The sequence below is a fragment of the Equus asinus genome, chromosome 21 (genome assembly GCF_041296235.1).
Source record: "Equus asinus isolate D_3611 breed Donkey chromosome 21, EquAss-T2T_v2, whole genome shotgun sequence".
Taxonomy (NCBI): Eukaryota; Metazoa; Chordata; class Mammalia; order Perissodactyla; family Equidae; genus Equus; species Equus asinus.
This window is the reverse complement of record NC_091810.1, coordinates 94,377,906-94,391,648: the sequence shown is the minus strand read 5'-3', so window position 1 is coordinate 94,391,648 and position 13,743 is coordinate 94,377,906.

Sequence of the window (13,743 nt, the reverse complement as noted above, 5' to 3'; positions counted from 1 at the left end):
TACTCTCCTTCCCTCCCAACTCCAGCTTGGTTTAGATAGGACAGTTATAAAGCAGCCGTTTGTGAGTACCACTGCCCCAGATTTCTTTTTTCAATCCTTTCTCCTAGATCCTCAAAAGGCGAGAGTATTCCAGACAAACTGTATTTGTCTGGCTATCTTAGGTAATGTAAAAAAAGATTAAATGAAGGTACTTTCCCTGTTCCCCCTTCCTTGAATCATGTTTTTCCTCCTAAGATGAGAACAGCCCACAGCATGTTCATTCCTTCATCATCTCCAGGGGATCGTGATCCTGACTTGCAGGCCTACAGTGGGTCTTAAGCCCAATCATTGTAATACATCCATCTGATGTCACGGTTTAGAATCCAGAGAAGCCAGGTTTTTTTAGGCTGAAATTTCTTTAAGTTCAGAAAGAAACAGTGAAGTGGCTCACCCATATCTTGACAACGTAAATTTCACCCTCAGCTGCCAGTTGGGAATGTCTTCAGCTGACAATGATGAATGAAAGAGAAAACAGAGCCACTCCTGGTTGTTTACTACTAAAATATCTTTATTTCAAGATATCATTTTTCTTTTTACTAAATAAACATTCATCCCAAAAAAAGTACAGATGGGCTTGGCAAATAAAACTAAACTTTAGAAAATCTATAAGCCTGGCTTCTATATTGCTTTATTTAGAGGATAATTCTCACATATTTTTTTCTTCCACCTACCAAAAGGAACATATATAATAAATGAAACTAAGCTTGGCAGGAAATCCATCAATAAGGTTAATTTAAACTGTAGGCAGGATAGCAAATCTCCATATGGATATCAAGGGGTTTGTTCTTGTTTCAAAACCAATTGACTTCCAGACGTCTGAACATGCCTCTCTGAAGAACCAGATAGAAGGGAATTCCAGCAACTTAAACATCTACATCCCCATCCTGTTGAAATGTCTTCTGGGAATTTATTTTTAGAATCACAATGTAGGAACAAGACCGAAGCTAGACACGGGTTATGCTGGTGAGCGGGTGCTCAGGGCTGAGCTCCCTGGGTTCACACTCTGGCACCTTCACTCACGAGCTCTATGACTTTGGATGAGTTACAAAAATTCCCTAAGCTTCAGCTTCCTCATCTGTAAAAGAAGGACAGCACACAGCGCTGTATAACATTCCATTCCATATTCATGGTTGAGATAACTATGGTAGATAATCCACAAAAAAAGTCTTCGCATTGTGTCAGGCATTATTATAGTTATGAAATATTGAAGACTTGGGTTTTTTAATACCATAAATTGGTGAAGGGGTGTGTGTGCAGGAGTATGCGAGAGTATCATTTTAGAGATTAATGATTTTAAAAGAGCAGCTCGTCCAAAGAGGAAACAAGGAAACAAGATAAGGCTTTGGAAAATGGTAGACATTTTTGTTTCTCAGCATGAACAAACTTGTTTCTCCCCAGGGCTTTACTATTTTCTCGGTCTAAGTCCTCCCCCAAAGACTGTACTGGGGAGGGCTCTGAGCCACACTGGGGAAAAGACAGCTTTTCTGTTGACTCCATTGGGATTAAGTGTGTACATAAAACACAAAAAACAAGAATCTTGGGAAATGAAGATTTTGAATGTCTTTGGTTGTAAGACATTTCCTAATTCCTCAATTTCCTAATCAGTTAAACGAAGAGCATTAAAGCCAGAGCATTAATGCAAGGAAGAGAGATAAAAGGCATGTAAATTGAAAAGGAAGAAATAAAATTACCTCTCCACAGATGACATGATCTTATATGTACAAAGTCTTAAAGATTCCACAAAAAAATTGTTAGAACTAATAGACAAATTTGTCAAGGTTGTAGGATACAAAGTCAACACACAAAAATCAGTTGTGTTTCTGTATATTAACAATGAACGACTCAAAAGGACATAAGGAAACAATTCCATTTACAATAGCATCAAAAAGAGTCAAATACTTAGTAATGAAGCTGACCAAGGTGGGGAAAGACTTGTACACTGAAAACTACACAATATTTCTGAAAAAAATTAAAGACGACGCAAACAAGTGGAAAGATATCCCACGCTCACGTATCAGAAGACTCAATGTCGAGATGCCCACACTACCTGCCCAAAGCAATCCACAGAGTCAGGGCAACCCCCATCGAAACCCCAAAGGCATCTGTTTCAGAAACAGATAAATTCGTCCTAAAATTCAGATGGAATCTCAAAGGACCCCAAATAGCCAAAACAATTTTGAAAAAGAAGAACAAAGTTGAAGGACTCACACTTCCTGATTTCAAAACATGTTATGAAGCTACAGTAATCAAACAGTCTGGTATTGGCATAAAGACAGACGAATAGACTAATGGACTAGAACAGAGAGCTCAGAAATAACCCCTTGCATAAATGGTCAAATGACCTTCGACAAGGGTGCCAAGAAATGTCCTTTTGCCAATGGGGGAAGGACAGTCTCTTCAACAAATGGTGCTGGTAAAACTGGATATCAACATGCAAAAGAACGAAGTTGGATCCTTATCTTACACCATCTACAAAAATTAATTCAAAATGGATTAAAGACTGAAATACAAGATCTAACTATAAAACTCAGAGAAGAAAACATAGTGGGAAGTCTTCATGACATTGGATTGGCAATGATTTCTTGGACATTACACAAAAAGCAGACAACAAAAGCAAAAATAGACAAATGGGACTATATCAAATTTAAAAACTTTTGTGTATCAAAGGACACAATTAACGAATGAAAAGACAACCTGCAGAATGGGAGAAAATATTTGCAAGTCATATACCTGATAAGGGGCTAATATTCAGAATGTATAAAGAACTCCTACAGCTTAATAACAAAACATCAGATAACCCGAATTAGAAATGTGCAAAGAACTTGAATAGACATTTCTCCAAGGATGATATACAAATGGTTAACAGGCGTATGGAAAGATGCCCAATGTCACTTATCATCAGAAAAATACAAATCAAAACCACAATGAGATATCATCGTATACCCATTAGGATGGCTACTATAAAAAAAATAGAAAATGACAAGTGTTACTGAGGACGTAGAGAAATTAGAACCCTTGTGCACTGCTGGTAGAATTGTAAAATGGTCCAACCACTACAGAAAATAGCATTTTTCCCCAAAAAATTAAAAATAGAACTACCATATAATCTAGCAATCCTACTTCTGGGTATATATCCAAACAAATTGAAAGCAGACTTTTGAAGACATATCTGCACTCCCATGTTTATGGCAGCACTATTCACAACAGCCAAAATGTAGAAGGTGGACCCAAAGGTCCAGATAAATGCATGAACAAAATGTAGTATATACATACAATGGAATATTATTCAGCCTTAAAAAGGAAGGAAATTCTGTCACATACTACAAAATGGATAATCTTTGAGGACATTATGCTAAGCGAAATAAGCCAGTCACAAAAACACAAATACTGTATCATGACACTTATACGAGGTATCTAAAGTAGTCAAATTCATAGAGACAAGGTAAAATGGTGGTTACAAGGGCGTGCGGGAAGTGGGAAAAGAGGAGCTGCTATTTAATGGGTATAGAGTTTCAGATTTGCAAGATGGAAATTTCTGGAGATCCATTTCCCAACAATGTGAATATACTTAACACTGCTAAACTGTACACTTAAAAATGGTTAAGATGGCAATCTTCTGTTTCTGTAAACACATGAAAAAATGAGGAGAGTTAAATGAGATGCATGTGAAGGCCAAGTACATTAAATACTGACTATTAATGGGGTTATCAAATGCTAGTTGCCCCACACCGTTCTCTCCCTACGACCCCTCCCAGCCACCTCCCCGTGGGCACAAGATGTTCTTGGTCAATCTGCACTTGTCTTCTGTCCTGCTTCCTAGCTATACTTACGCTTTTGTGCAGTAGTCCCCTCTTATCTTCGGGGGATACGTTCCAAGACCCCCAGTGGATGCCTGATGTAGGAATAGCACCAAACCCTACATACGCTGCTTTTTCCTATACACACAGACCTGTGATAAAGTTTAATTTATGCTAAGGCACAGTAAGAGATTAACAACAACTAATAATAAAATAGAACAATTATAGCCACACATTGTAAGAAAAGTTACAGTTAAATAAAAATATATTGTAATATATTGCAATGTGTTGTAATAAAAGTAGCTCTTAGCAACCTCACCATATAACTTTTTCTTTCCTTATTAAGTTGAGAACTTTCACTTTTTCACTTAAAGGGAGCACTTTTTTGGCTTCTCTTTGGCATATCTGAATTGCCGGTATCACCACTTTTGCACCTTGGGGCCAGTATTAAGTACAGTAAGGGTGATTGAACACAAGCACTGTGATACCCGACGGTCGATCTGATAACCGAAATGGCTCCTAAGTAATTAAGGGGCGGGTGGTGTATAAAGCGTAGATCCACCGGACAAAAAAAGGGGTGAGTGACGTCTGGGGCAGGATGGAACAGGGGAGGCTCAAGACTTCATCACACAACACAGAATGGTGTGCAATTTAAAACTTATGAATTGTTTATTTCTGGAATTTTCCATTTAATATTTTCAGACTGCGGTTGACTGTGGGTAACTGAAACCAGGGCTAAGGGTGGACCACTGTGCCATCAAAGGCAGCAGCAGCGAGTTGCCAAACATTGTGCTCCCTAGTGAGTTCTACACACTGCCATTCACATAGTAGGCGTGCACTTTTTTAGAAGTTAAGGGTTTTTTCTTTCTATTATGAGTGTAGCACATCATTGGTATAGAAAATATGGACAGGGCCGGCCTAGTGGTGCAGTGGTTAAGTTCGCACGTTCCGCTTCAGCAGCCCAGGGTTCGCTGGTTCGGATCCCGGTGCGGACATGGCACTGCTTGGCAAGCCATGCTGTGGTTGGCGTCCCACATAGAAAGTAGAGGAAGATGGGCATCGATGTTAGCTCAGGGCCAGTCTTCCTCAGCAAAAAGAGGAGGATTGGTGGCAGATGTTAGCTCAGGGCTAATCCTCCTCAAAAAAAAGAAGAAAGAAAGAAAAAATATGGACAACAGTAAGGTAGGAAATGGGAAAAAAAATTGTCCAGAGTCCCACCACCTAAAAGAAATCACGTTTAATTTGTTTAATAACTATTTCCTGAACTCGAATGAAAAATAAAACATCAACTGCCTTAAACGAAGGTAAGAATTTAATATTCAAGTGAATTCGGGAATTGTATTCCTTGAGAATATTTCAGGGTAGCCTGGGGCACCTGGTAGCCAAGAGCTTGATGGGGAAGCTGGAAGAAAAGGGGCAGTATAACTATGTTAATACATATAACTCCTTTAGTTAATATTATTTTGGTTGCAGTCAAAAGAACCCCCAACTTTAGCAACTAAAGCAGAAACATGAATTAAGTGGTGTCAAAGTGTAATTTTCAAAAAGCTAAAACATGACTCTCCCGCCCAATGCTGTAGTGTGTGTGTGTCAAAGATTTATTTAACTAATTAATGAGGGAAACTGCAGGATGGTAAAGCTAGTTCAAAAGAGGAAACATGAGATTGATGTGTGCTAGGTCAGGAAAAGACAAAGGATGCCGGAATCAAATTGCTAAATTAGATGCAAAAAGACAAAGCAATACAACTGTAGTCTCTATGGATATCCGCCCCACTGGACAAAAATGACTTACCTTTCTATTTCTCAATCATATGCAACTTAATCAGTTGACATTGGACTTTTAGGAAACTGGGCCCTAATCAATAGTCAGTTGTGGGCCAAAGTTGCTCCTTTACAGCATCACATGACCCTTAAGCTGGCCTATTGGACAGTTCTCCAACATGACACTGAAAGGCACACAGTCATCCATCCTCTTGCCTTATTTCCAAAGGTTTGTTAATTTCCCTAAACTGGGAGCCTCAAGTCACTGAGTAATCATGACTGACAAATAGTGATTGTATATATTGATACGTACCATGGGTCAGGCCTGTGCTAAATCCTTTACATGCAACATCTCATTTAATTCTCACAACAACCCTGTGAGTAGGTGCTATCGTTCCTGGATTTTACAGATGAGCAATCTAAGGTGTGGAAAATTACGCAGTTTGCCCAAGGTTATATGGCTGTAAAGTGGCAGAGCCCAGACAGGGCCCAGGTCAGTCTGACCAGCCCTAATTCCAAACAGACATCTCCAAAGAGGACACACGCACTCAGGGAGGCAACTGAGATGAGGTGCTGGGACACGGGGGAAAGGAGCAGAACTTTCATGGGGCTGACTTAAATGCTCATTCTTCATCATTCCTACCGTGTGTGCGCTTTGTGATGTGCATATTAGTACAGCGGTACATACGAAATTTCTGAAGGGATAAATAAATACACGCGTTTTAGAGGGACACAATCAAAAAGGTTCAGAGCCCTCTGCTGCAAAGCCTTTCAATCCCGGGGACCACAGTTTACTGGTATTTTCACATTGGCTGCTAGGCATTTCTGGCTCACCTCTCTACTCTTACTCAGCTTGTTTTCCCAAAGGTTTAAGATTGTGGTGTCCAGCCAGACCAGGAGCCTCACGCCTCCTCGCTGTGGTGGGAGGGGGCGGTTTTTTCAGCTCTCGAGAGGTGGGAGACGCTTGGAGGCAGTATTGTTTTCCTTCTCCGTGTTTGCTGGGATGTCCCAGAGAAGGTGAAGCCTCGTTCCCCATCGGCCCTGCTCCGGGCTCTGTGAAGGTGGAGGGAAGGGGGCTTTGCCGCGAGACAGAGAGTGATTCATGCCTGATTCCCAAGTTCCTGCTCAGGGCTTTTAGAAATCGGGTCAATGGGTGATGGAGTGATCGGAAGACGAAAGAAACTACCCCACCAGGTCCCAGCCTAGCAAACCAGCGGGCAACGAAGGCTGGGCACGGCGGCCACGGGAATTAAGACTTGCTTCTGGAGCAAAGTGCGGCATTGTCCCCAAAACCGAACTGAGGAAGCGCTCAGCGCCTGGAGCAGAGCTCTCCAAGCGTGCTCTACCGGCAGCGTTGTCGGGCGCTTTCTGAAATTACTAGTTACACTCGGTTGAATAAATGCTGCTAAATGCAATTAAGAATGTATTATATGTTAACTTCACGGAGGAGCTGGGAAAACACTCATTATCTCGTCTCTCGAAAACAGGACACAGACTCCGAGGTTCGTGTTCTCGCCACAGTTGTAGGGGACAAACAACGGGGAGAGAACCAGAGGGCCCAGCCCCGCTGGGGTGCCTCCTCAGCCCCCCCACACCCACGCACAGACCTCATCACCCCTGCTCCCTTCCCCAGCTGGGAAGCCTTCACTGACAAAGCTGTGTGTGGTGAGGTCGGGATCACAGCTTCCCGCCTGGTCTCAAATGCACCCCCAAAAGCAGATGGCCCTCAGGGACCTCAGGGGGATGACTCAACCGGAGAGTGTGGCCCCAGGGAACAGGAAGAGGCCTCAGAAAGGGCAGCGTCAGGACTCCTGGTCCCAGGGGAGCCCCAGTCCTCACCCTTTCTCCAGGCGGCTGAGCCCGTGATCCCCTCTGCACCTCCCTCTCCACAGTTGTGAGATGCTTCCAGGGGGACTGTGGTTCTGGGCTTCAGCTCCCTCCGCAGAGAAGCTTGCCATTTGTTTGACAACTGCTGGTGCCAGGGACGGTGCTGCTTGGCAGTCCTCACCCCTTAGCATCGTTGTGAAGTGGGGCCCCTGCAGCTTCCTGACTCAAATGAGGTCCCCGCCTCAGCAGCGTCAGCGTCATCCGGGCACCTCAGACATGCAGGCCCCCAGCCCTGCCCGAGGCCTACTGAAACAGAATCCGTGTATCACTGGATCCCCGAGGGCATCTGCCTGTGTGTCCGTTTGAGAAGCCCTGATGCAAAGTTTAACTGATCTGAGATCAAATCCCATCTCCACCAGTTACAGGCACGTTACTTCACTTCCCTGAGCCCGAGTTTCTGCGTCTGTAAAATGGAGATGAAAACAGGTCCCACCTCACAGGCTGTTGCAAGGAGGAAGTGTGATCCTGGAGGTAAACCCGAATAGCCAGCACAAAGTAAGCGCTCCGGAAATAAAGTCCACGAGTTACATGCTGTCCCCCATGCACGGGAAGCCCACACCGCCACATCTGTGTGACAGGGTGTCCCAACCCGCCTGGCTTCTTTTCTCAGCCTCTATTCACAAAAGGCTGATTAATAATACTTTCCCTGGGGGTGACAGCTGGCTTTGATACATGTCAAAGACTACCAATGGGATGCGCTGACCGTTCTCTTGCTACAAGTGATGAAGAAAACAAAATTCAGTCTTCAGCCAGGCCCCCCACCATGGTAGCCAGCCTCCAGATGACCCTAATTATCCCCACCTCCTAGTCTTCACACACCTGTGTGGGCCCCTCGCATTTGAAAAGGACCAACTGTGTAATGTGTAACTAATAAGACATTGCAGAAATGACAAGGTGTCACTTCCAAAGGTAGGTCATAAAGGACATCACAGCTTCTGCTCTGCTCTCTCACGGATCCCTCACTCTCGGGAGTCAGCTGCCATGTCACGAGGACACCCAAGCAGCTCTAAGGAGAGGTCACCTGGCAAGGAACTGAGCCTCCTACCTGCAGCCTCGAGAGAGTCATCTCAGAAGTGGATCCTCCAGCCCAGGCAAGGTCCAAACAACAACCGCCCCCCAGCCCCCTAGCCCTGGGCAGCGTTTTAACTACAGCCTCAGGAGAGAGGCAGGGCCAGAGCCACTCAGGCCAGGCCAGAGCCACTCAGCCGAGCCTTCCTGAACTCTTTACCTGCAGGCACTATGGGAGACAATAAATATTTATTCTCTTTCCCTCCCCTTCGATGAAGCACCCCAACAGTTCCAGGCAAGCACAACGCAGACAGAGCCAAGATGAGGCACGCTAGCAAAGGGGACACTTCCTCCCACCTCCCCTTGGGTTTCCAGAGAAGGAATGGAGTAACCACTCCATTTCCCAGAAGGAGAGAAAAAAAGAAAGCCCCAGAATTTTCCTTCTAGGAGCCTCCTTCTGTCCCCCGCCCTCTCCTCCCTGAGTGGCAGACTTACCTGAACGGTGCACCTGGAGAAGGAGCAGCACAGACTCAGCTCGGCTGCTGCTCCCTAGACGGGGGGCTGCCCCTCAGCTCTGCACCTGAGCTTAGAGTACGGCTTCCCAGGGAGGCCTCAGCGGTGCAGCCCTCCCAGGACGCTGCGCAGTCTCACCTTAGGTGCGGTGTTAAGATCCGTGTGCCACATGCTTGAGCCATGTCCTCCAAGCCAACTTTCCCAATAGCAAAGTGTCACTTTGATCTCCATCTGTGTGACATTGGGTCTACCTCTCAGTTGCTTCCAAATTTGGAAGATGAAGGAAGGGGTGTTCTCAGCCCCTAACCCTCAGCAAGAACGTATGCTAACCATAGATACGTGATTCTAAATCAGCTTTTCGTGGTCAGTCATCCTCAACATCTCCCAGCTGTCACTCCCCTATGCCACCACCAATATAAGAACCTCTGGAGGGTTCTAATTCCAGTCTGGCTTTCTCGACTTAATTGCTTATCCTCAAAATCCAAGTAGTGCTTGTAGAGGGAGGGCCTAAGTGGTCAAGGAAATCAGGTCACCTCGTCAACCACAGTAACAATAATGACGCCTGCCATGCACTGCTATACTGTTTCTGTGTTCTCTCCTTTAGTCCTCATGATAACGCAATGACATAAATTTCACTTATCCCCATTCTATTGAGGAGGAACCTGAGGCTCAAAGGGATGGCTCACACGGGAAGTGACAGAACACCCTGGGATTTGAACGCATGTCTGGATGGCTCTATAATACACAGTGTTACATTTCAAGCCCTACCTTGGAACCCAGTCCTTAGTTTAAGAAACATTATTTTAAATTCTTGTGACCTGATGGGTCAATTCCATGGAGTTTCAGGAAAGCATGGAATTCCTGGACTGGAAAGGTCTCTGCATATGATCAAGTCCTCCCACCCACCTTTGTTTACAGATGAGGAAACTCTCAGAGAGGTTAGACCATGGCCCCCAAATTTAATGGTAGTTTGTAAAAACGATGGGTAGTCCAAACTGCCTTCATGATTTCTAAGTTAACTGCACAGAGATTTTATGCCCAGAGGTCTTGATATTTGACTATCCAGCTGTTGGGATACACCCCGGCCGACCACCTCCAATGTGTGGCTTGGGGCCAGGAGACACAAACAACTAAATTTAAAACCAGAAGAAGTGCCATCCACGCCCGCCCCACCCCCTAATTGCTTCTGAAGGCAGTTTTAAGGGGGAAAGGTATAAAACTTCTTCATAGACCAACAAAAACATTGGAAACATTGTCTCCATCCAAGCTTTGGGTTTAAACTTTTATAGTTAGTTACAGGACAGTGGTATTCACAAGTGAAAATTTGATTTCTAGGCCTGAAGAGAACCCAGTCCACTCACAATTACAGACGTAAAAGAGGACCATTCCCCCTGGACGCAAACTCCGACATTTTGTAGGCATTTGGGATTGGGTTCACTTTGGAAACTGTCAATACTGCCACCAAACCAACCTTTCTTAGCTAGAAAGAGACTTAGAACCTTCATTTCTGGCACTTTCAGGAATTTCCTTGCCATTTTACCAAGAAACATCACTTATTTGAAATGAAAACAACTCCCGCCCTTTCTGCTGTAAATGAGGTTTCTTTGCTCTTTGATCCTTGGTTTCCTCACCTGTGAAACTGGGCTAACATACCTAATATGTAGGTCGTTGTGAGGACTAAAGGGGATGACATTTGCCTACATCTAACACAACGCTTGGCCTGCAGCACATGCCCATAAGTCAGAGTTCTCACTCCCGGTTACACCTCAGAATCACCACAGGCAGTTTTTAAAAATGCCCATGCTCAGGACCCATGACCCAGGGGTTTGACTCAACAGTCGACTTTTAAAAGCTCCCCATCTGAGTCTAATATACAGCCGGGGTCGTGCACCGCACTGTCACACGTTTCTCCCTCTCTTCCTTGCTTTTGCAGTTCCTACAGAAATGAAAATTCAGTCTTGAATAATCTAGACCGGCGCTGTTCCTAAACTGACTCCACGCCTGGAGTCTGACTCAGGACTCACTACCCCAGGTCCAAAAACTTTGTACTGTATTCAAGTTATCCCCTGACACATGTTTACTGTAACCGCACACATCGAATTCCTTCTCTGTGCCAGACTTTTAAAACATTTATTAAAATATTTAAATCTCAATTAATCTTAATTTAACCCAGTGAGATAAATTATATTATTGTCCCCATTGTACAGAATAAGAAACTGAGACACACAATGTGCCTTCATTCTTTCAACAAATATTTATTGCATGCTATGAATATTTTGTGCCAGCCACAGCTCTGGGTGACACATCAAAGTGACACCTGTAGGTGAATGAGCATGCCTGAGTCACAAAGCTGTAAGTGAGAAAGGGAGCCTGGACTCAGCCTCAGACTGTCTGACTCAAAGTGCCCTTTCCACTCCAGCTCACTGCCACGTGGCTAAACTGTTCTGCCCCGTACCAGGACCCGGGAGAATGGGGTCACGTTTAACCATTCATCCAAACCTCACCCTCCAGGGGGCGCTACTCACACCATATTCTGCCTGGATGGTGCTCCCAGGAGTTGTGCAAGCCAGTGGCCCTGCCATTTCTGTCACTGCAATTTTACAGATGGGGGAACCAAGGCACATAGAGGGTCCTAGGGTCACAAAGCTGATAAGTACCTCTCAAGCCTCAGGCTGTTTTGCAAACTTCCAAAGGACAAGGTGTCCATCTTCTGCGCAGGCCATTGCTTTATATGCTTTATATGAGGTTTGGGCCACATTAAACTGTGGCTGAGCAATGCCTGGTGGGGCCCTCCTGAGGGAGTTTGTGCCCCAAGGGACCAGGGTGGGTAGCAAGTCTCATACTTGTGGGTTCCAAGCAGATGCCAACCCCAAGCATGTGGTGGTTGTGCATCTTCAGGGTTATATTTAGCTTGTGTTGCATCACATACTCAACCAAACATATTAAAAAGCAGTGTCTGCATCCAAAGAACTAAACGTACAAAAAGGCAGGGAGAAAGGGGGTATATCAGGAGGAGGGAGGGAGCCCCTCCTTTCCACACTGTTTCAGGGTTCCGGTTGGCACTGACAGATGATATCAGACACTGGATCAATTCTTATTGCTTTTTATTTTTCTTCCCAGTAGGTACAGTGGAAAGACATGGCCACGAGAGTCTGACAATGTGGTTCTCTGTCCACAGGTTCCTCTGGTACATGGACATGCGAGCACCAGCAGTCTTGATCAGGTGGGGCCCCAGACTTATTCAGAAAGTCTGGAACTCTGGTTCTTGAACTTAGTGTGCATCAGAACGATCCAGAGAGCTGGTTAAGATGCCGTTTCCAGAGTTTCTAACTTATTTGCATGTCTAACAAGTTCCAAGGTGGCGTTGATGCTGCCTGTCTGGGGACCCCACTTTATGACTTATAACAATGAGGCAGCTCCACGGATGCTATAAGGGGCCAAATCCAATACACGCTGTTCAGTGACTAAGAAGCAAAGGGAGGGGAGGGGGGAGCAGGGGAGGAGTTCACTACTATTTATGTGGAAAGTGGGTTGACATACACATTAGCAGATTGTAAATGCATAGACTATTTCCAGATGGTTACAGAGAAAATACTGACAATTGTTGCCTCAGGAGGCTGAGGGTCAGGGTGCTGCCTTGATTGTTCTCTGAGTCCCGACCTCAACACCACCCTAGATCATTTTCCTTTCTCTGCTCTGCTCCCTTCAGAAAGTCTGCCCTCCACAGCCCCCAGCACCCATCTCCCTGGGTGGTTGACTTCCTTTAGCGTTTGGCCAACAGGAGTCACCAGCAGGAGATCTGAGGATGGGAGGAGAGAAAGACTGAGAGATGCTTCCAGGCTTTCTCCTTGCTTTGGTGCAGTGTCTGCAACAGGCTGCATCTGTCCACAAGCCCCAGCTCTCGCTGGGCTCCACTATACTGTGTCCTTCAGTTGTCGCTGGCCTCTGGGGCCTCCACGTCCCTTGCTTATCCCCTTAACCCTACCCGCACCTCTGTAAGCAGTCCCCCCATTAACATCTCCTAATTTGAACCCTCTAGAGGTGAATGCTGTTTTCTGCCAAGATTCTGACTAGGAAAGGTGGGAAACTTACTATTCACTGTATATCTTTTTGTATCATTTAAATATTTTGCCATGTGCCTGTAATGCTTGTTCAAAAAATGCAAATATTAAAGAATAAATCGTAGAAATGAAAACTCAATCCTGAATCATCTAGATCAGTAAATTCCAAAAAGAATCCCTGGAGAATGTTCTACCTCAGCACCTCATGTCCCTTCCTCTTGTTTGACTTTAATCTGGTGCCAACAAGGAATCGTTTTTTACCTCTTATGTTCCAGCGCTGTCATACAGCTGAGCTGAAAGCTCCTGGAGGACGAGAGCCCTTGCCGATGTCTCCTTGCAGCGCACACGGTGTCTGGGCAGGCAGCACACAATATGGTGGAGAGCAATGCTGAGCTTTGGAGCCACGCACACTGAGTTCAGATCACAGCTCAGCTGCTTGCTTGCTTTGATCCCACATGTCTCCTGTCCCTTCTGGGTCCCTCAAGGGGATTCATCATGTCACACAAAGAGTTTGTACTGTTTAGACGTGGCCTCCTGGATGCCATGAACACGAATATGTCTACGTTCTTTCGTGAGCCTAACAAGCAAACTATTAAAGTCTCAGCTGTTTTCATTCCCATATACGTGCACACTGTCCCCTCGCCCCATGCCCGAGCCACAGCCCTGCTGGCTGGAGG